Source organism: Globicephala melas, chromosome 3 (assembly GCF_963455315.2).
Source record: "Globicephala melas chromosome 3, mGloMel1.2, whole genome shotgun sequence".
Taxonomy (NCBI): Eukaryota; Metazoa; Chordata; class Mammalia; order Artiodactyla; family Delphinidae; genus Globicephala; species Globicephala melas.
In genome coordinates, this window is record NC_083316.1 from 146,762,876 (window position 1) to 146,784,930 (window position 22,055).

Consider the following 22,055-nt stretch of genomic DNA (forward strand, 5'->3'; position numbering starts at 1 on the left):
GCAGTTCCACTCAGGTATATTTGCAAAAGAACTGAAAGCAGGGATTTGAGCAGTATCTGTACACTAACGTTCACAGCAGCGCTATTCACAAGAGCCAAAAGGTGGAAACAACCCAAGTGTCCATCAGCAGATGAATGAATAAACAAAACGGGGTACAGTCAGCCCTCCCGCATCCTTGGGTTCCACATCCTCAGATTCAACCAACTGCAGATCAAAAATATTCAGAAAAAAAAAAAAACAAACAGAAAGTTCCAAAAAGCAAAGCTTGAATTTGCCACGTACCTGGCAACTATTTATATAGCACTGACATAGACTTAGGTATCATAAGTAATCTACAGAGGACTTAAAGTATACAGGAGGATGTGCATAGCTTATACGCAAATACTATGCCATTTTATATAAGGGACTTGTGTATCCATGAATTTTGGTATCTGCGGGGGGTCCTGGAATCAATCCTCGTGGGATACCGAGGGGGACTATATATACATCCAATGGACTATTATTCAGTCTTAAAAAGGAAGGAAATTCTGACACAAGCTACAACATGGATGAATCTGGAGGACATTATGCTAAGTGAAATAAGCCATTCACAAAAGGACAAATATTGCATTATTCCACTTAAATGAGGGTCCCTAGAGTAGTCAAATTCATAGAGACAGAAAGTAGAATAGAGGCTACCAGGGGCTGGCTACCAGCAGGAATGGGGAGTTAGTGTTTAATGGGTACAGAGTTTCTGTTTGGGATGATGAGAAAGTTCTGGAAATGGATAGTGGGGAAGGCTGCACAAACACTGTGAACATACATAATGCCACTGAATTGTACAGTTAGAATTTGCTGAAACAGTCAGTTTTATGTTATGCATATTTCACCACAATTTTAAAAACTGAGAGCGAGCAAGAAGTAACCGTGTAATAGTGCAAAAGCAATTTCACCCACGATGAGCTGGTGCCCAGGAAAAGGGTGCAGGGCCCACTGTTTCCCAGGTGGTCCCGTGAGCCTCGGGGGCCGCTGCTGGGAGCACCCACCCACCATGCTGCTGTTGGTGGTGGGAGATGTCCCGGTGTTCAAAGAGAGCACGCTTTCCTACAACACGGGCCTAAAAGCCAGCTGCTCGTCTGCAGCCTTTGAACAGCAGTCTGCTGTGGAAAGCACGGAAAAAATGAGCCACCCTGGACTCCACCGTGGTGCCTTCCCGTGGACAGCACCACACGCCACTCGCCTAACAGGACAACTCTGCCACCTGATCCGCTGGACACGCCAATGGCTGAGTCGCTCCTGCATGCCCAAGTACCCCTGGGGATGACAACCGGCATTCCCATCAGCTCACGTGACACCCCATTCTACAGACTTAGAGAGGGCACGAGACTGGAACTAGGGAGGCAGCACGAAAATGTGAATCTGGGTCCTCTAACTTCCAGGATTCTGAGCACTTTCCACTATCACACAAGGTCCCCCTGTCATCTCCAGAACTCAGAAGCCTCTGAGACCAGATGCCAACACGCAAGAGCACCCCCAGGCCAGCCCTGCACAGGGCACTCGCAATGCTGAGACAATGACCCTCCTCCTGGCCTCAAGGAGCTCAAGGGCCAGCTGGAGAGACCCACCCCTCTACTGCCTGTGGCAAGATGGTGAGCTTATGGGGGGGTGGGGGGTGGAAACTGGGAGGGGGCGCCAAGCCCCGCTAGGGAAACTTCCGGAAGGGAGTGATGCCAATAGGCAATTTATACGCTCATTTGTAAATTTACTCCCAGTTTAGGTAAATGTTTCTGCTAACTGAGCTGCAAAGTCCCCAGGTCCCAAGCAGTGACAATCACAGTTTCACATTTGTCAAGGACCCACTCTGCAAGGGACCCTGGTCCACACTTCAACCTGTGCTAACTCATTTATCTCATTTATCACCATGTAGGTGCAATTATTATCTCATGTACAGATGAGGAGACTGAGGCAGGGTCCCAGCGACTTGGGTGACAGAGCTGATCTGCAACGCTGGCAGCCCTGCTCCCGGGTCTGCACTCTTGGTGGCCACAGTGTATGGAACCTTCCACATCTGGCCCAGGAGCTCCGTTCGGGGAAGGCAATTTCATGCGGGGCCATTCCCCCGAGATCAGTCCCTGTCCTAGAATTCACGCTGCTCACTCGGCCCTACCTGGGTGGGGTCCTCCCCCGTGAACTCAGTTTAGAAAGCTTGTTCAGAATGCCTTAGAACCTCATTGATTTAGCATTTGGGCTCTCTCTCTCACACGCGCGCGCACACACACACACACACACACACACACACACACACACTTAACTGATGATGTGCCTGCCTTTTCATTTGTTGTAAAGCTGATTTTCTCCTGTCCCACTAGGGGACCATCCAAGCATCCTTTCACATTGTACAGTACTCATGCTCTTCCTCCTCTCCAAATCCAGAGAGAAGTTAAGGGCCCACTCTGCTCCTTTACAGAGAAGGCAGGAGCGGGCTTAGTGGGTGGCCAGAGCTAGGGCCAGGTGACCAAGGCACCCACCCTGAACATGCCCTCCCAGCCCCCAGCCACAGCAGCACAGGGAGAGCTGAGCTCACCTTTCACTCCTGAGAGCTGGTGAAGGAGGCTGCAGCCACCTTTTCCTGGGTTTCCTTAAAAGGTCTGTTTTCTCCTGAAGGTAGGCGAGGCCCAGGCGGGGACCGTTTTCCAGGAGTGCACAAAACCTGTTTTGCCCTCCATCCTGAAAGGCAGCACTGACCAGAGGTCCCAGCCTCTGGCGGGGTGCCAATATCAAGACGGAGGATCACCCGCTGCCCAGCACCTCACTCAGATTTCACAGAGAGCCAGGGCCTGCCAGAAAGGGGTTGGTAGCAATCGTGGTACATAAAGTGACTTGGCCAAATTAAGTTCTCTAAAAGCCTGGTTAAGGCAGTATCAACTGGGGGAAAAAAAGCACATGAGAGTTGTGGGCTAAGTTTTATTTGGGGCAAAACGAGGACTACAGCCCAGGAGGCAGCACTTCAGATAGCTCTGAGAAACTGCTCCAAAGAGGTAGGGAGGAAGGTCAGTATACATGTGATTTGGGTGAAGGGGGAGTACATGCAATCCAGCACATATTTTTTGCAGGTTTCTGCTAGTCTCCTGAAGGTTACTGCTAGTCACAAGGAGCAGACGTCACCACGAAGGATCTTACTGCTTTTCTAGATATGAGGAGATACAAGAATTGGGCTCATAAAATTGTCTCCTGAAAATATCTAACGATCTGAAGACCTGTTCTGCCAGTTTCTTCCAGTGCACAGAGCGCCTCATCTCTGCTCTCCACCCTGAATTCCTTTCAGGGAGTGTTGAAAGTCAGCAGCCGCAGCAGCAGCTCATGATTTGATCCTTGTAGAGGTAGATGACAAGTGCCAATTTGTAGGTGACAGCAGCAATCTATCACCTTGAGGCCACAGAGAACGTAATGATGGCTGATGATAAAAACAGCTAATACTGTCTAAGCAGTCACTGTGTGCTGCGACAGGCCCCGAGTGGAATTTCTCATTTCATCCTCAAGGCAACCCTTAGAGACAAATATCACCATTCCCGATTTACAGATGAGGAAACTGAGATTCAGAGAGGCACGGTGAGTGTCTCAGGTCACACAGCAAGGGGGAAGGTGAAGGCTGAATACAAACTCAAGCCTGCCTGGCTCAAAGAGCCTGAGCTCCAAATCACTTCCCAGCACGCACTTCTTGGCGAGTGCCCAGCGTTCCCTGCTCCATCTCCCTTTGCTAAAGCCAATAGCAACCTCTCAGCGTCAGAGCGCCTGGCAGCTGCGGAGGACTGAAACTGCCAGGATTTAATCTGCCCACGAGTCATTAAGGCAGGTGCCAGCCATCACGTCCATTTCCCAGATGAGCAGACTGAGGCTCAGAGAGCTATGAGGACCCACCCAGGATTGTGAGCTGTGGTGGTCTCCTGACTCCCAGTCCAGTGATCTCTTTACTACACTAGGCTGGCAGGAATCAGCTTAATTCTATTCATTCATTCATTCAACCATTATTTACTGAGTCCATATTATGTGTGAGGCACTTTTCTAGTGAAGAGTTTCTGCCTAGAGGGAGAATCAGCAGGTTGGAATCACTGCCCTCCCATAGCATAATTCACCCTTCCCTGATTTGTCTTCAGAGGAGCCAACCCACTCTCATTCCCAGTCCCTAAGCTGTAACGGGGCTGATTCCACCACCCTATCTAGAAGCAGGTGGGTGACTTATGCCGGCCAATCAGAACACTGCATTCCCTCTAACCACAGTGATTGGTTCAGGGATAGACACGTAATCCAGTCAGCTAATGAAATGCAACCTCAGAACAGTTGCTGCCCCAAGCCCTCCTTTACTGCTAGCCTCCAGCACTGCCTACCACAGTCCTGGAGCTTCTAGGTCATCGTGCTCCCAAGGGGAGACTGAAAATGAAACTAGCTCCGAAGTAGCAGAGCCTAGAGAGGGCCCGAGAGGACACTGCTAGATCCCCTCAATTAATTTTTACAATAGGGTGGTGTTATTATTAAGAGCCTCATTTTATATATGTAAGAGAACTGATGCTCAGAGAGGTGAAGTCACTTGCTCAAAGTCACACAGCAGGTAAAACAGCAGGGCTGGGAGTTGAATTGGGGCCTGTGTGACTTCAAAGTCCATGACCGCTTTGCCAGAGGTGCCTGTAAATTCTGCCAAGGTCCTTTCTGGGTCTCTGCATCCCCCTCTGTGCCGTAGGAGAGAGGGGAAATGATAACCAAGCTCTCTCCAGGGTCTGATGTGAGGGCATCTTGGGGAGTGGGTGGGTACTGGAAAGCTAAGGGCGTCCACGTGAATGGGGCACCCACGGGAGTTGATAGGCAAGAAGTCATATAAAGAACAAGTGGCTGTCTGTGGCCTCTGACGTCCGTCTCTCCCACCGGCCGAGGCAAGACTGGGGTCCAGCAAAAGATGGGGGGAGCGCCCACCTAGCCCTCCACTGCTGGCCGGCAATGACTAACGCCTCAGCCCACACCCTTGAGAGCACACACACAGTGGCCACTTGTGCTTTCTGCCCAGGCACCTCTGTGCGAACAATCCTCCCCCTTGTGCGGCGCGGGGCCCAGCCCGAAGGAGGTGGGAACAACCCTCCCAGAAGAAGCCCTGTCCCACCCAAAGTGCCCAGCCAGCCCAGTCAGGGACTGGGAGCTTCCTGAAAGTCAACCACACAGAGACGGCCAGCTGGGCACAGCCCCCAGGCCCTCCTCTTCCCTCCTGGCTGCAGGCTGATCACTCTGTCCCTCCCTCCTCCTCCAGGGAAAGGGCTGATGTCACAGAACTCAGGGACCAGGAGGAACGTTAGCCGCCCCTCCTAAACCCCAACTCCCAACTCCCAGTCTGCAGATGGGGAAACTGAGTCTGTGAAGGTCATGCAGTGCCCAGAGTCTGATCTGTGACAGCTGCCTTATCTGCAGAACCAAAACAGAGTAAATGAGAACACAAAAGCAGAAGGGCCTGGGAGGGCGTGTTGCTGTGGCACGGCTCACTTCAGGCCTGGGAGGCAGTGGAGCTGCCTGGAAATGAATCCTAAAGCAGGGCAGCAGGGGAACTGGCCGGCATCCATTTTCGCCTTGAGGATTCACAACTCCAGTTCCCTTTGGGAGCCGTCTCTCTTTCAGTCTCAGTGCGAGAGATTCATGAGGCGCTGCTGAGCCCACCTGGTCCTGGCACACAGCCCAGCCCAGCCCAGCCACTCAGTCCTGACCCTCTCAGTCACAGCCAGTGGCAGGCCAACAGGGTCGTACCTGAGTGGTCTTTTGGTTTGCTTCTGGGTGTTTTTTTTTTTTGTAAAATTATCAGCAAATGTTTTTTCTTTCTCTGGGGTTGCTAAACTGGCAGAACAGAAGGCTGGAGGGTCTTGTAGCCCACCTTGCCACCCCTGTGAAGAGCCTGCTTGAGGGTGAGGCCAAGACCGGGGAAGACGAGACCAGCCACAAATGGAGGAGGGCAGATGCCGAGGGTCTGCGAACACCTTGCGCCAGCTGATCTTGAAGGAAGGATCTGCCCTTAGACTTTCCTCAGGGAACCAACGAACTCCCTTTTGAATGACTGTCATTTGCACCAAAAAGGAAATGAGCTCCCCAACGCTGAGGTTATTGCAGCAGAGAGCAGACATCTATGGAAATACTTCACCATGCAACACCTGGTAACGAGGTGCTCTTCACTCCCAAGGGCACCATGACCTACAAAGTGACCTTCACTGAGGCCTCTCGGAGGACCTGACTGATAATCTAGGATCAGGGACCCAGATGGGAAACGTGGTTACTAACGGGCCACAGGCAGACAGAAACCATGGGATTCTTCTGCCAAAAGACTGTTCCTCCCAAAAAGCGGAGAAGATCACTTTACACTTATTAAATTAACAAAGCAAGGGACTTCCCTGGTGGTCCAGTGGTTAAGACTCTGTGCTTCCAATGCAGGGGGCACGGGTTTGATCCCCGGTCGGGGAACTAAAATCCCACATGCCACAAGGTATGGCCAAAAAAAAAAAAAAAAAGGGCAAGGAAAAATGACCACCTCTACTGCTGGTAACCAGACGGGTGGTAAAATGCATAAACTGATTACTGACAAGAGTATAAACAGATTCAATCCTGTAAAGATGAAAACTGGCAATAGGTTTCCAGAGCCTTGAAAATAACTTTTAAGCCTATTAGCCCTCATTCCTGAGAATGTAAGGCCAGGAAATAATTCCAAAAAAGACAACAGAAGACATGTACTAGGATCACATTCACATTAGCCCACAATTATGGCGAAAAACAAGGAAATAACCTAAATGTTCAACTACAGGATGATGTTTAACTTAGTGGGATATTAAGCAAGGCTTTAAAATGATAACTAGGAAAATAATATAGTAATGAGAAAAAATAATTAAGCCATAACAAGTAAACAAAGCTGGATGATAAAATTGTAGCTAAGCTATAACTCCGGGAAAACTGTGTGTGCCTCCAGACAGGGAGGTGCTGAGACACAGCATGAGGGATGCAAGTGGTTTCTAAAGGTAATTTTCACCCAATGACATCCGGCAATTACCCACAGGGGGCCCGGTGAGGACAGACTGGGGTTGGGGCACAGAAATTGACCAGTTCATCCAGATCTTGCCTTAAATGTTTCCAGAGATGGGCACTCTCTCCTCTCGGAAACCCACTTGAGCTGTGCTGTCCAATATGGTAGCTACTAGCCCCATGTGGCTATTTCAATGACCTGAAATTAAATGAAATTTAAAATGGAGTTCCCCGGTTACATTAACCACACTTCAAGTGCTTAATAACCACATGTGGCTAGTGGCTGCCAGACTGAATAGAGCAGATACAGAACAGTCTCATCACTGCAGAAAGTTCTGGTAAGTGGGCAGCTTTGCACTCAAGGCTGCACCTGGCAGAAAAGGCATTCTCACAGAGGTGAGGGAGCATCTAGAACACTCCCGGATCCAGCCTCAGAAACATGCATTGCTTTCTCTAGGAAGAAACAAAGGGCTTGAGCGCAGAAAGCGGGTAGAAGAACATTGGGTGGTGATCATATGCTCGTGAGGTCGCCTAGCAACCTGGCTGGGCAGCAGGCGTGAGGAAAGGCTCTCAGCTGACCTGTCAGAGGAGCAGCCCAGGCGGGTGGGTCAAAGCTGAAGGATGGTGCGGTCAAGGCGAATCAATCCCCTTGATTGATTCTGGACGCTGGGCCAGGCATGTGTCAAATGAGGTTCAGGCCACTGGAACCGAGAAGAGGCTTGGTGTGTGCCCCACAATATACAACTGTGGTATCCCTGCCTGAACACACTTAATCTTTGCCTGGTGACGACGGTCACCAATGGCGGGAAAGGCTTCAACTCTATTAAGGAAGGAGGAAATCGGGCCCCGGAAGAAACAGGGTCACAGCAGAACCGGCTACGTGCAGGAGAAGGGCCCAACATCAACTCAAACAGGGTGGTCTGAGGGCTGCAGACAGGACGGGTGGCAGATATGGCCTTGGGCTCAGATGCTGCCACCGCCCCCGGGCTGTTGGGCATGAGTGGGCGGGCAGAGTGGAGCCACAGGCACCACATGCCAAGAAGAAAAAGGCCTGCTGAGGCCTCCTATGGTCTCTTGAGGCAGGATAAGGAGCGCCCCACCTTAGCCAGCACAGGTCCATGAGGGATGCAAAGTACTGCCACCTCCTCCTGTAGAAAACGAAGGCCCAGGTAGAGAAGGTGACTTGTCCCAGGTCACACAGCTAGGAAGTGGCTGCCAGGGTTCGACTCAGGTCCAGCTCTCTGCCCAGTGCTCCTTCCCCTCAGAAGCCCTCCAGAGGGAAATCTCCAGGGGCTCCCACCCAACTGCTGTGTGTGCCAATCCCCCTTTCCCACGGCTCCCTCCGTTGCCTTTAACCAGAGACCCTCTTAGGGCAAACCCTCAAGGGCTCCCTGCTGCTGACACGATCAAGCCCAAGTTCCCTGGCCCAGAGCCTTGGTGACCTGCCCCCTTCACTTGTCCAGGATCCCACTGCTCCCCTGCGTTCACCTCCTGCCACAGCCAGTGCCTGACTGCTTCCTACTTCCATGCTTTTCTTTATGCTCTTTCCTCCACCTGGAGTGCCTCCGCCATACCTGTGGTTTAACCATCCCACAAAGTCTAACTCAACCACAGCCTGCTCCAGGAAATGTTCCCAGCACTCCAGCCCCCCTCCCCTGCTAGAACTTCTTCACACCTTATTAGGGCTTTCATCACAGACTGCCTGGAGCCATAGTCATTTGTGTTCACAAATTCTCTCTGACCTGGCTGTGAGCTCTGAAAGGCTAAGCCCGTGTCAGATTCATCTTGTTCTGCCCCAGAGAGCCTAGAACAGAACAGCCAGTGGATGGGTGGGAGCATGGGAGGGTGGGTGTGTGGGAAGATGGGAGGGTGGCTAGCCAGACAGGCAGATGGGTAAGTGGCTAGATGAATGGGAGGATGGGTGGGAGGGAAGGCATATGGAAGGATGGGTGTGTGGGAGGATGAATGGATAGATGGGTGGGTGGATGGGAAGATGGGTAAGTGGGCAGATGGATGGATGGATGGATGGATTGGCAGATGGATAGGAGAGTGAGTGACTAGGAGGATGAATAGATGGACGGGGGAGAGGGATAAAAAGGAATGAAAGGTATGTCTAGGGAGCAGACAATCATCAAGTCTTCCTTTCTTCCCAAAAGGTACCAGAGCCTACCTTGTTGCTGGCTTCTGTGAACAACCAGCCTCTCTTCTTCCCTCTATACTACAGCCAACAAAGTTCTTTTTACAAGTACTGATGCTACTCCATCCAATATCCCCAACTTAGTAAACTGAAAAATGGGCAAATTTCTTTTTTTTTTTTTTTTGGCCTCAATGCACGGCATACAGGATCCTACTTCCCTGAGCAGGGATTGAACCTGCACCCCCGGCACTGGAGGCTCAAGTCTTAACCACTGAACAACCAGGGAAGTCCCAGAAATGGGCTAAATTCCTATCAAGTGATTTCTGGAATGGAAACAGCACAGGACCTAGGTTCAAATTCCAACTCTACTACTTACCAGCTACGTGCCCTTGGTGAAGACAGGAAACTAGACTTTAGTTTCCTGACGGAGATGGAGATAATTCCAGTGACATGAAAAAGTTTATGAGCCACCACGGGTTCGTCAGTTGACTATTGGTTGTTACTACCTTCACTGGGACTGTGTATTTTTGGTTTTCAAAAGCCTAAAACCATGTTTATCTCGTTCACCAAGGTATCTATTATTCTATCTGGCCAGTAAGTATTTTAAAATAACAGATGGATGGATGGATGGATGGATGGGTGGGTGGGTGGGTGGGTGGATGGATGGATGGATGGATGAATGAATTGGTGTGTGTATCTCCTTGTAAACAGAGAGAAATGAGGCCTCCACATAAAAGAAAGGAAAGTGGCATGAAGTCCATTGTCTCCTCAACACATTTAGATTTCTGAATCTAATCTGTTCTCTGGTTTGGGAAGATGGGCCGTCTTTACCTTGGGAAAGCCAAAGCCTTTGACTGGGCCAGGACATACACAGTTAATGAGAGGAAACCACTTCCTGATCAATAATCGCCGGGCCAAGTTTCAGTTCAGTGACAAATGAAACGGCTGAGTTTCAGAACAAGTAACACTTAAGGACGGCAAAGATTATGAAGCACAAAAGCAGAGGAGTAATGTGGCTTCCAAAGACGGGCATTTAATACTCTCTCCCTTGGGGAGGAGAAGCCTGGCGCGCAATCCTGGCACAGCAGGGAAATGCTGAGGCGCCAAATCCTTCTGGGCCAGCAAATAAAAAAGTAAAACCCGAACAGGATTGGCCCCAAAGATACCATGTCATAGCCTTGGCTAAAAACCCGGGCAACCTGTCCAACTTGGCTGGGGATAGGAGAGGTTTCAGATCTCAGCTCTTCAAAAGTTCTGGGGAATCCAACCCCGCGTTATCACTGATAAAGCAAGTGGGACAGGTGACGTGGGCTCTGCCTCCTTGAGGCTCCTGCTCCCACCTTTCCCAGGCTCCCTCTACCCAGAGGACTGGGAGAGGACTGGGTGCTGAGTCACGGGGGGGCGGGTGGCCTGGGGTCGACGGCACAGAGGAAGGAAGCACCTTTATCCAGGCCGCCGCCCTGGACCCACTCCCTGCACATGCAGGCACCTTTAAGCCTCACCTCACTCAATCTTCACCACAACCTGGGGGTCATGTACTTTTATCAACCCTGTTTTCTAGTCAGTCCCAAATCTCAGAGAACTTAAGGTTGCCCTGTGCTTTCAATCAACAGTACTTTTTGTGCTGTTTTTTATTATTCCAAAAGCATTACACACTCGTTAAAGAGCATCTTCAAAACATACTGGTACAAAGAAGAAAATCAAACCAGGCATCGTCCCAGAGATAACCGCCTTAAGCATCTTGGAGCACCTCCTCCCAGATTCCACAGTACAGAGGCACCTGGACTTGTCTGGAACCCCACCCTAACACCTCCCAGCTGTGTGACCCCAGGGGACTTACGTGACCTCTCTGTCCCTCACTTCCCTGCTTGGTACAATAAAGATGTTAGCAGTTCCCACCTCATGGGCTGTCGTGAGCATTCAGTGGGTTAATACGTCAAAGACGCTTAGAGCAGGGCTGGGCCGTAGTGCACGCCCCACAACTGTCCACTCATGCTTGTCTCTCTCTCTCCACAAATGTGTCCTTGCATACTTCATAAAAATGGGATTCAACTGTATACATTGATTTGTCATTCTCCTTTTTACTTAGCAATATGCCACGAACAGCCCTTCCGATCACAAAACACCTTCCACAGCATCCCCTCCAACTACTGCAGACTGAATGGTGGGCCCACCGTAGGTCTAACCAATCCCCTGTCGTTGGGCTCTCTACCCTGGTCACAGGGCGCTGCGTCCAAAAGCCTGAGACTTGATTTACAGGTTGCCAGACAGGTCTCCAAGTGGCAGGGTCACTCCAGGCCTCACGGGTCACACAGGTGGGTACCCTAGATAGCACTGAGATGTGAGGCCAAGCCTGGGTCAGTTTTGCTGTGTGCCCTTAGGCACTGGCCTTGTAAGTTTGCAGGTGTAAAGACACTTTGGTCCCACCTATGAAAGGGACTGTATTATCCCCCTTTTTCAGAAAAGGAAACTGAGGCTCAGAGGGGTGACATCACTTGCCCAAGGTCACTCAGCAAAGACAATGGCCTTGCTGGGACTCATGGGATGAAGGGCATCACCCAGTCCAGAGCCTCTGAGGAGGACTCTTGTGGGAGGTGTGGGGTGATTCAGGGGTCTTCTGAGGTGTACCCTGCTGGTCCCCGCAGGTGGTCCTGCAGACAGATCAGAAGCTCGGGATGGGGGACAGAGGCTGGCACTGGTGCTTGGGGTTCCAGATTCCTCATGAACGGAAGCACACCAGTCACCTCTCCTCAGCCCCAGCTGTCACCTCGAAGTGGGTGCGGGGGTGTTGTAGGCACTCGGAGGAAAAGGAGGCTTGAGAAAGAACTAGGCCTACCCAGTCTGGCACCAGAGCCCACCAAGATGCAAACCAAAGGTAGAAAGAGGGCTTCCCTGGTGGCACAGTGGTTGAGAGTCCGCCTGCCGATGCAGGGGACATGGGTTCGTGCCCCGGTCCGGGAAGATCCCACATGCCGCGGAGCGGCTGGGCCCGTGAGCCATGGCCGCTGAGCCTGTGCGTCCGGAGCCTGTGCTCCGCAACGGGAGAGGCCACAGCAGTGCAAGGCCCGCGTACCGCAAAAAAAAAAAAAAAAAAAGTAGAAAGAATCTCAAAGCCCAACAGAGAGGCATGCCAGCTCTGATGGGGTCATTCCTCAGGGCGACAAAGCCAGCTTTGTGACAAACACCTCAGAGGGCCAAGAATTGGGTCTGGGCTGCCAGACAAGACAGGCTGGAGCTTTCCAGGAAGGAGGGCGAAGGGAAGTGAGGCACCGGCATCAGCTTCTCCCTCCAGGCCATGAATGCTGCTCTTCTGGCCATCCAGGATGGCCTTGGCTATCCTGGACCAACTGGTCACAGGGCGGGCATGGAGCTGAGACTGCCCTCCCCGGGCAGGGAACTTCTCAAAGGCTGGACGGAGCCTTCTTTGTTCATCCTCATTACACAGCCGTAAGCTTTAGGCTGATCCCCGGGACGCGACACACCAGCGTCTACCCAGGAGCAGCCTCCAGTGTAACAAGCAAGGGAAGGTGGACCACGAGCCTCAAGGGAATCTGCCTGTCAATCGTCAGAAAGCCAGGCCAGGCAATCTAGTCAACCCGCAGAGAACATCATCATCACAATGACAACAGCCCCATGCACTTCTCCTTCCTCCATGCTGGGCACGGTGTTAGGGTTGGCCACACGTCTCCATCTTCACAAATTCCCTGAGGGAAGCACTATTTTGATCCCCATTTTACAGCTCAAGATACTGAGCCTCAGAGAGGTGAGGTGACTTTCCCAAGGTCACACAGCAAGCAGGCAGCAAAGCCAGGAGAAAGCTCAGAACTGATTTCAGTGCCTGCACTCATCACCACAGTGCTGGCCTGCCTAAAGAGAGGGGGGAGCCTGGGTCTGGCATTTACTACAATTCGTTTATTCATTCAGCAGTTATTAACTCAGTATCTACCACATACCTGTTATCCACAAAAGATGGATAATTCCCTGCTCTCCAGGACCTGACATTCTCCAGAGAGGAAAGAAAATAAACAAGGAGACACACAAGAGAATCCCAGTTTGTGACAGGAGGCTTGAAGGAAATCAGCAGGGAGCTGTCACTGTGGTCAGGAGGGAACATGGGAGTTGAGACCCAGAGGATGAGAAGGAGCCAGCTGTGCAGTCATCGGAAGAGAGTGGCAGGCAGAGGGACAAGCAAGTGCAAAGGTCCTGAGGCAGAAAAGGCTGTGCTTCCTTCAACTGCTCTCAGTGGCCCCCATCCTCCTTAGACTTGGAGGCTGGCTAATGTTAACTCTTTAGTCACCAGCATAGTGGTTAACCCTCCACCTGCCACCCTTAGGGCTTGAATTCTGGTTCTGGTACAGCCTGTTCTTAGGAGGAAAAAAATAAGCTATAGGAGAAGGAAGAAAAAAAATTGTAGCAAAGGGGAAAGCAGAGAGAAAGGGGAAGAGAAAGAGGAGTGAGCACATGGAGAGCGGGAGGAGGGGGTGGAAGGAGGAAGCTCTTTTGCAAGTCCCTTCCTCCCTGCCTATCCCTCCCTCCCTGCCGGCAGCCTACAGGAGTGCACAGCACCTTAGGGCCCACAAGGGCCTCAGGAGCACCCAGCTTCCCCACCCTGACACCGCCCCCTTCCCCTGCCACTTCCTCTGCTAACCCTGCCCAAGACCATCACCACTTCCTCCGCATTAGAGGCCACCATCGCCATCCCAGGGCTCAGATTCAGTGGAGGCTGAGGCAGGCCCGAAGAAGAGGCACATTCCTGGGCTCACAAATGTCAAGGCCACAGGAGATACCACACTGAAGGGACCCTGGACCCTCTCCTCCCAATAAGCCCATTTGTCTTCCCCTCTGTATTGTACAGCAGAAAAGGCAGAGGCTCCTGGCCAGAGATATCTGGGTTTAAGTCCCAACTTTGCCACAGAAGAGCTGTGTGATGCTGAGCAAGTCACTGTACCTCTCTGGGCTTCTGCATCATCAGGTGGGGATACTAACTCCTGCTTTTCATGGGGCTGGTAGAAGAATACATGATGGAATGATGGACAGATATGAACGGAGTGGGAGTTCCCTGGTGGTCCAGTGGTTAAGACTCCGTGCTTCCACTGCAGCAGGCATGGGTTCAATCCCTGGTTGGGGAACTAGGATCCTGCATGCCGCACGGTGAGGCCAAAAAAAAATGAATGGAGCAAAAGTCAACTCCCCACTCCTTTATCTTGTTCACCTGGGAACCCACGGTGCCTGACACGTAGGAGGTGTTCAGCTGATCATGCTAATGACTAACACCCATGTGAGCTTTTCCAGAGTCCTGGACTAAGGGGTTTACATGGGCTATTTCATACTCCAACAACCCTATGAAGTAGTACCTTTCTGCAACTAAAGAAACCGAGGCACAGGTAAGTACTTTTCTCAGGATCACATAACCTGCAAGAGGGAGGGCCAGGCTTTAACTCCAGGAACCAGGATCGCATCCAAGTTCCCGGACCATCTCTAGTCCCTGGCAAACGTGAGCTTCCCTTCCCATCTCACCGACTCTGCTCTCTTTCCTTACTGACTACCAGGCCTAGTTCTCTAGAATCCTCCATGCCTCTCACCCACGTACAACATCTCCCTCTCGGGCTAGTCCCCTTCCATTAGTCACTTCCCCTCCCTGGACTCTAACTTGGGCTCCAACCACAGCTCTGGTCCTCCTCCCACCCCCACCAGCTCCAGCCACCAAGACGTGGCCACTCTGTCCCAGCCTTCACTCATCAGTGGCTACCCTGACCTTGGGCAGCCAGGATACCTGGCTCTGGCATCCCCCAATTGTGTGGGCAAGCCACTCCCCATCTGGTGACCATTCAAAGATCACTCTTCTCTAACACCACACAAGTCTGACCTCATGGCCTGGTCAGACCCCGGAGGCTTGGGGCAGGCAGGACGGTAACCGTCATATTCAAATCCCTCAACTTGGCATTCAAGGCTTTCTTGACTTGACTCCCACACACTGTTCTAGACCTGGCCCGCCCTGGCCAGCTCTCCAGGCCAAGCCCAGCTCCCAAACCCACTGACCGCTGGGCTTGAGGAGGCATTTGAAATGTGTACAGTGGACCAGGGGGAGGGCACCAGGTGCTGGCGGACAGAGAGGCCAGATCTGCGCTGCCCAGTATAGCAGCCAAGGTCACTACCGAGCCCCTGAACCGTGGCTGGTCCACACCGAGACACACTGTAAATGCCAAACGCACACCAATTTCCAAGACTTAGTATGGAATGAGAACTTTAAATAACTCTTTCTTTGTATTGATTATATGCTGAAATGATCATACTTTGGAAATACTGGGATAATTAAAATATACTATTGAAATTCATTTCTCCTGGTGTTTTTCCTTGTTTGAATGAGGCTACTAGAACATTGTAAGTTGCACACGCGTCTCCTGTTACATACCCCTTGGACAGCGCTGGCCCAGAGGCTGCCCCTCACTTCCAGCAGACGTGGCCCCGCAGGAGTACACGTGGGCGGTACCAGCACATCTGATATTTCCACACAAGACAGGGATCAGGGTTCTTATGGGAACTCTCCTGATCTCAAAACGCCTGCAATCACTTCAAACTTGGTTCAGCCACCGTGGGAGCCACACAAACCCACCTGCAGGCCCTTCCTGGCTCAAGGGCCACCAGGGGACAACCTCAGGCCTCACTGTCTGGCCTCTCTCCTGGCCCAGACTTCCTTCCCTCCAGCCTTCTATCCCGTCCCACCCGCCCTGCCTGGTGGAAGCCGTCCCTTCTCACTCTAGCCCCATCTTGGTCCCGCTACAGCTCGCTCACCCTGGCAGAGCTTTCTTTTCCTCCCCCGTGTGGCCCTGAAAACAGCAGGGGTGGCAGGCGCCTGGCCCATCCTGAGCACCTATGAGCTACCGGTCTGATTCTCACAGCTGATCTGTGGGGTGAGTACTGGTCTCAGCCCCACTGGACACATGGGGAAACTGAGGCTCAGAGACAAGCCACTCGCCTGACGTCACACAGCGGCGAAGTGGGGCAGCCAGGGTTGAAAGCCTGGTCTGCCTGGCTGTGAGGCCCGAGTCTTTCATCACACACCCCCAGGGATGTGATACACACAGGTGAACGCGGCCTGTTTGCTGAACTGAATCGAGGCACATTCATTTGTATGAGGCAGCAGTGTGCCACGGGAGTGATCTCGTCCCCCAGGGGACATGTGGCCTTGTCCAGAGACATTTCTGGCAACTGCGGGTGGAGGAGGAGGTGCCGGCAGTGGTGGTACTTTTGTGGGTAGAAGCCAGAGATGCCGCTAACATCCTATAATACACAGGCAGCCCCCACAGCAAAGAATGAGCTGCCCCAAATGTCAGTAAGGTGGGGAGCCTGGTATCATGGACAAGCTACAAACACTGAAGGCCTTCTGCTTGTCCCCAGTTTAGCTGCAGTAACTGGCCAGGACCTTCTCCGTTTGATAGCAAGAGCATCAACCATAATGAACTATCATCCTTTCCTGCCCACTTCCTGGGTGGAGATCAGGTGCTGAATGTATTGCACCTCCCTAGCTCATCTCGTCCTCCATCGTCCTCCAAATTATCACCTCCATTTTACAGACAAGGGTCTGAGGCTCAGAAGGCGGGGAAATCACTTGTCTGGGGTTACAACCCAGATCCTCCTGAGCCCCAGTTGCTTCCCTTAACCACCCTGCTCCACTGCCCTCAGCAGGAGCTGGGCCTGGGAGTGACCATCCCGGGCTGTTTTCTCGGGGCCTGTGGGGCGGCAGCCCCTGGGGATTTCCCCCTAGTCCGGGTAACCTCGGGAGGCCAGGGAACCCTGGATGGAGGTGAAGGCTGGGGGCACCGTTAGTTGTTTAGCTCACTTCACCCTGGCCTGCTCTAGACCCAGCCAGAACAAGTCTCAGGGCGGCCAGTGCTAAACCTGCCCCTCCAGACCCAGGCAGACCCCCTGCGCAGGCAACATCCCCAGGAAGCTCCGGCCACCTTGGTTTTAGGACCCAGCCAGGAACCCACTCACAATAGCATGGACTTGTGTTTAAAAACACTAGACTGAGCGGAAATAAGGTTACTGCCTGGGGGCAGAGCTCTTTCCGGAGGAGGAGGGGAGGCGCACGGGAGACCTCGGCAGACCCCGGAGGAAGGAGGAAGCGGAAACCGAGGCTTTAAAACTCTTAGGCAGAGATGAGGGGAAAGGAGCCGGCCTGGCCGGGGAGGGCCCAGAACCTCAGCTTTGTCTGAACTGGGTGGCAGGGCAGGATATGGCACCCGAAGGATGGGGGTTAACAATGGCTCTCTGAGCCCGGGGGCACCTGAGGTCCCCACCCATGGGGCAGACGCTGCCAAGATCCCGGGTTCCTGCAGGGTCCCAGGGGACTCGGGGACTGGCTCTTAAGCGAAGGCAAGGGGCAAAGGGGGCCGCTATTAACTTATCTCATTTTCTTTTAAAAACCACCCTCAAAGAGCCATGCATCACTCCCTCAACCGAGTAACTCCCTTCTAGGAGTCTAGCATAAAAAAATGATTTAAAATATAAAAACTTTACAAGCAAAGCTGTTCATCAATATAGAGTCAGCCTAGGGCTTCCCTGGTGGTGCAGTAGTTAAGAATTCACCTGCCAATGCAGGGGACATGGGTTCGAGCCCTGGTCCGGGAAGACCCCATATGCCGCGGAGCAACTAAGCCCGTGCACCACAACGACTGAGCCTGTGCTCTAGAGCCCGTGAACCACAACTACGGAAGCCCGCGTGCCGCAACTACTGAAGCCTGGGTGCCTAGAGCCTGTGCTCCACAACAAGAGAAGCCACCGCAATGGGAAGCCCACGCACCGCAACGAAGAGTAGCCCCCGCTCGCCGCAACTAGAGAATGCCTGCGCGCAGCAACAAAGACCCAGTGCAGCCAAAAATAAATAAATAAAAATATACAGTCAACTTTGCTATAAAGTTTACTTTAAAAAATGCCAGTTTTGTTTCAACGCCACTGATGTATTAGGGAACAATTTTATCAAAACGCTAAATTCACATTTGCTTATGTTCTGTTCTGTCTGCCAGAAACGCTAGGTGAACACAGAAAACTTCACCCAGATGAGCCAAGCAGCAAAGGAATGCACAAATGGCACAGGCACCTCAAACATCTCTCAGCAACCTTTAAGCCACACCCACCCCATCTGGGGGTCCAACGTGCCCCCTGATTTCAGATAACCCTCTTTTCAGATAACCCTCCTTCCACAGCTTCACATACTGCAATGCTTCCCACCCACAGCCACAAGCATCCTTGCAGACCTCTTTCCCAGTTCAGTGTTGTATTTATTGTGATAATTTTGTCTTTCTTATCTGCAAAACTTGTGTAAAACGGTGCTACTTGTTTTTTAGGTTCCTATCTTTATTTTTTTCTAATGTGCTGATGAAGTTTTTGAGTGTTGTGCCCTTAGCCCCATTTTTCTCACAAGGCCTCTGATTTTTGTTGCATGTTTTGCACAATTCAGGGATTTTTAGGAAGGCGTATTTACACTACAGCGGACCTGACTGTATTGTGTAAAGGGCTTAGCACAGCGCCTGGCACATGATAAGCATTTAATCAATTTTAACTTGTTGGGCTTCCCTAGTGGCGCAGTGGTTAAGAATCCGCCTGCCAATGCAGGGGACACTGGTTCGAGCCCTGGCCTAGGAAGATCCCACATGCTGCGGAGCAACTAAGCCCGTGTGCCACAACTGCAGAGCCTGCGCTCTAGAGCCCGTGAGCCACAACTAGTGAGCCCGCATGCCACAACTACTGAAGCCTGTGTGCCTAGAGCCCGTGCTTTGCAACAAGAGAAGCCACAGCGATAAACCCACGCACCACAACGAAGAGTAGCCCCCACTCGCCACAACTAGAGAAAAGCCTGCGTGCAGCAACGAAGACGCAGTGCAGCCAAAAATAAATAAATTTATTTTAAAAAAATTTTTAACTTGTTAATAGTAAAAAGAAAATGGGGGGGTAGGAATTAAATATCCAATAAGATTAAAATCATGGGGGCACTGAGCCATCCCAGAAGGTATGTGTGAAACATTTAGAATAACACAGGAAGAGGCTTTAGGAATGAAAGATAACATAAAACACTGTAGGTGTGTATTATTACAACCCTGCATTAAAAAAATTTTTTTCTCCATAAAAATCGATTAAGTCTGGAAGGAAATATATCAAAATGTCAACAGCAACTGATGGGACTTAAGGTAATGTTTTTCTTTTTAATTAAAAACAAATTTGTACTATACACCTAATTTTGCAAAATCATAAACATTTTAAAAGCTTAAAGACAACATAAGACAACAACTAAAGCAATTTTCAAGAAGCAGAAAAATCATCTCAGCCTGTTAACCCAACTCTTCATGCCCCCATGCTCCCTGTCTCTGTTCAGCACATAAGTACCTGTTTCACCCACAGCTAGGACAGCGGGCACACCCTGCTGAAAGCAGTTTCTTCCATTCAACCCTCCATCTTGTCTTTAGAGTAAAGATTATTATTAAGGGCAAGAATTTTGAAACTATATAGCTTGTGACTTTTACTTTGTATCTAGTAATGAACGAGAAATGATTTTCTTTTGAAATCGCTTAAGGAGTAGGTGAGCATGAACTTGACTGTGCAAAAAATCAATCCTACGCGCCTCTTTTTCTCCCGAGATCAACTGATGATTTATCAGGGAGAAGACGGAAAAAGAGGCTCCACATCGTGAGACACTAATGTCTCAAGACATGAGGCTTTGAGCCTCTGCAAGACACTCCTCAGGACATCTGTAATTGGAGTCCTCTTCTGACAAGCCTTTGACAAACTGGGATTCCTATGGCTTCCTACACCAGCGAAATCCTCAGAAAGGCCTTCACCACCTAGGCTGCCAGGAGAACAATCTGCTAGTTCTAGGACAGGGAGAGGAGGTGCTGCTGGCCATCACTTCACCAGCTCGCAGCCAACGGGTTACCAAGGTGCCACGTCAAAATGGAAGTTCTGGTCCCAGACATAAAACCTAGATGGAGCCTCTGGCCTGTGCTGCTGAAATGGCCATGCCAGGGAACAAAGAAGTGGGAAGGAGTTATGGTCCCTGATTAGAATCTTTAGTAAAGCAACACCTGCTTCAACTTCAACTCTAAGGGCCTGACTAAGCAGCACTTCTTCAGGGTAGGAGACGAGGTCACAGGGATCTCTGATCCAAGACGGGTCTTCCTTAGCTGGTAACTAAGCCCAGAGCCTTGGGTTCTAGTCCCTTCCTTTCCCTGAGCCCCCGTATTCCTGCGTGTAACATGGGGTTGGGTTAGATCAGAGGGTCACACACCAAGGCCAGGCAGGGAAGCTAATAAATGTCCAGGTGTGTCAGCCATCACACAGCTCTCCTGATCTACCTTCCCCTTGTCTTAATTATGAAAAAATCATGGGTTCGGAGGTGGTGGGGGAGGGGCTTGTGGTGCAGCCGGCTCACAGCTTTGAGCACTAGACTCACTTTTAACAGGGTTCACGTGCTCTGGAGAACCAGGAGGAGACAAAATAACCTGTGAATCAGATGGGCTCCTTTGTATGAAACTTTCAGAGCTGTAAGGGAGTTTTGTGGGGCTAAAGCAGGAGGAAATGACAGTCGAAACTGACAAGGGGAAATCTTACAGCCTAGAAGCAAAGTTCTGCATTTAGGTTTGAAAGAAAATGAACCTTATGAAGCCAGGATTCATTAGGGGACAGGGACAAGACTGCAATGGAAAGTCAGCCTCTAACAGAACAACATCATGCACTAAAAACACCAACTTAACCTTCTGGAGAAAGCGGGGGATGTGGTGAGCTGACCAAGGGTCCAGCTGTTCTTACGGTGGTCAGAGCACACCTGGCAGAGCAGGCTCCATCAGGGGAAGGCAAGTACACCGGTGGGGTGTCTGGCGGGGCCGCAAGACTGAGGACAGTTTCCTGGTGCCGCTAGGAGGGAGAGGCAGCTCTGAGAAAGGGAAAGAAAAGATGTGCGAGTGAAGTATGTGCTGAGGGCCCTGGAATACGTGCAGAACCCTCAGGCAGAGAAAGGCAGCAAATCAAAGCAGCTGAGAGCCACAGGTATGAGTGTCACAGAGGCCAGCCTTCCAACCACAGAACCTTTGCTCCAGTGGGGCTTTCACCCTGTAAAAGGAAGTGCTGGCTCCGTGGGGAGGTGGTAAGGGAACAAAACAGGCACCCTGAGGGGCCTGGGTGACTTCAAAATTGCCCCTAGAGCAATGTTCTCAAACTTAAAGCGCACGTAACACGGGGGATTCTAATCAGGGGGATCTGGGCATCTGTTGAAATGCAGACCCTACTTTATTATTCATTAGGTCTAGGGTGGGGCCCGAGATTCCGCATTTCTAACGAGCTCCCAGGTGATGCTGGTGGTACTCCTCCAGGGACTACACTTTGGTGATTAGGCTCTCCACCACTTTCAAGGCAAAGAGAGCAAGTCTTGACCAGGGGTGGCCTAGAGAAGCTCTCTCTGTGGTCCAGGCTCCTAAAAGGGAAACCCTGGGGTCAGAGTGATCTACAAGCTATAGGAGCCCCAAAGAAGGTGATGGTGGCTTAGGAAGGAGGTGCCCTCCTGTAGAAACCACCAGCTTAACATGTGGGTTTCTCTCAGTAAAGAGTTTCCTGGGGGAAAGGAGATCAGGGAAAGCGTGGAGTCAAGCTCTAAGTGTTTGGGTCCCCAATACGACTGAGCAACTCAGAATGTGTTCTCAGGACCAGAAACCAGACAATGACCTGCTGCAAACGTGTCTACAAATAATCAGCTCTGCCCCACCCACCCCTCCACAAAAGCTCTCTGGCCTTTCATTCTTCTAGGGAAAGGTGACTGCAGACTGGAAGACTCCCCAGCTGTGACTCATCCACATACTCAAATCTGACCCGAAGCGCAGGATTCACGAGGCCCTAGACTTTTCCCCTCTGCCCA

General features: G+C 51.3%; 1 protein-coding gene across 2 annotated transcripts in view; it reads right to left on the reverse strand.

The window, feature by feature from the left end:
- The window catches only part of STK10 (serine/threonine kinase 10), a 120,310-nt gene that overhangs the window by 97,184 nt on the left and 1,071 nt on the right, over positions 1-22,055 (reverse strand). The window lies entirely within an intron of this gene.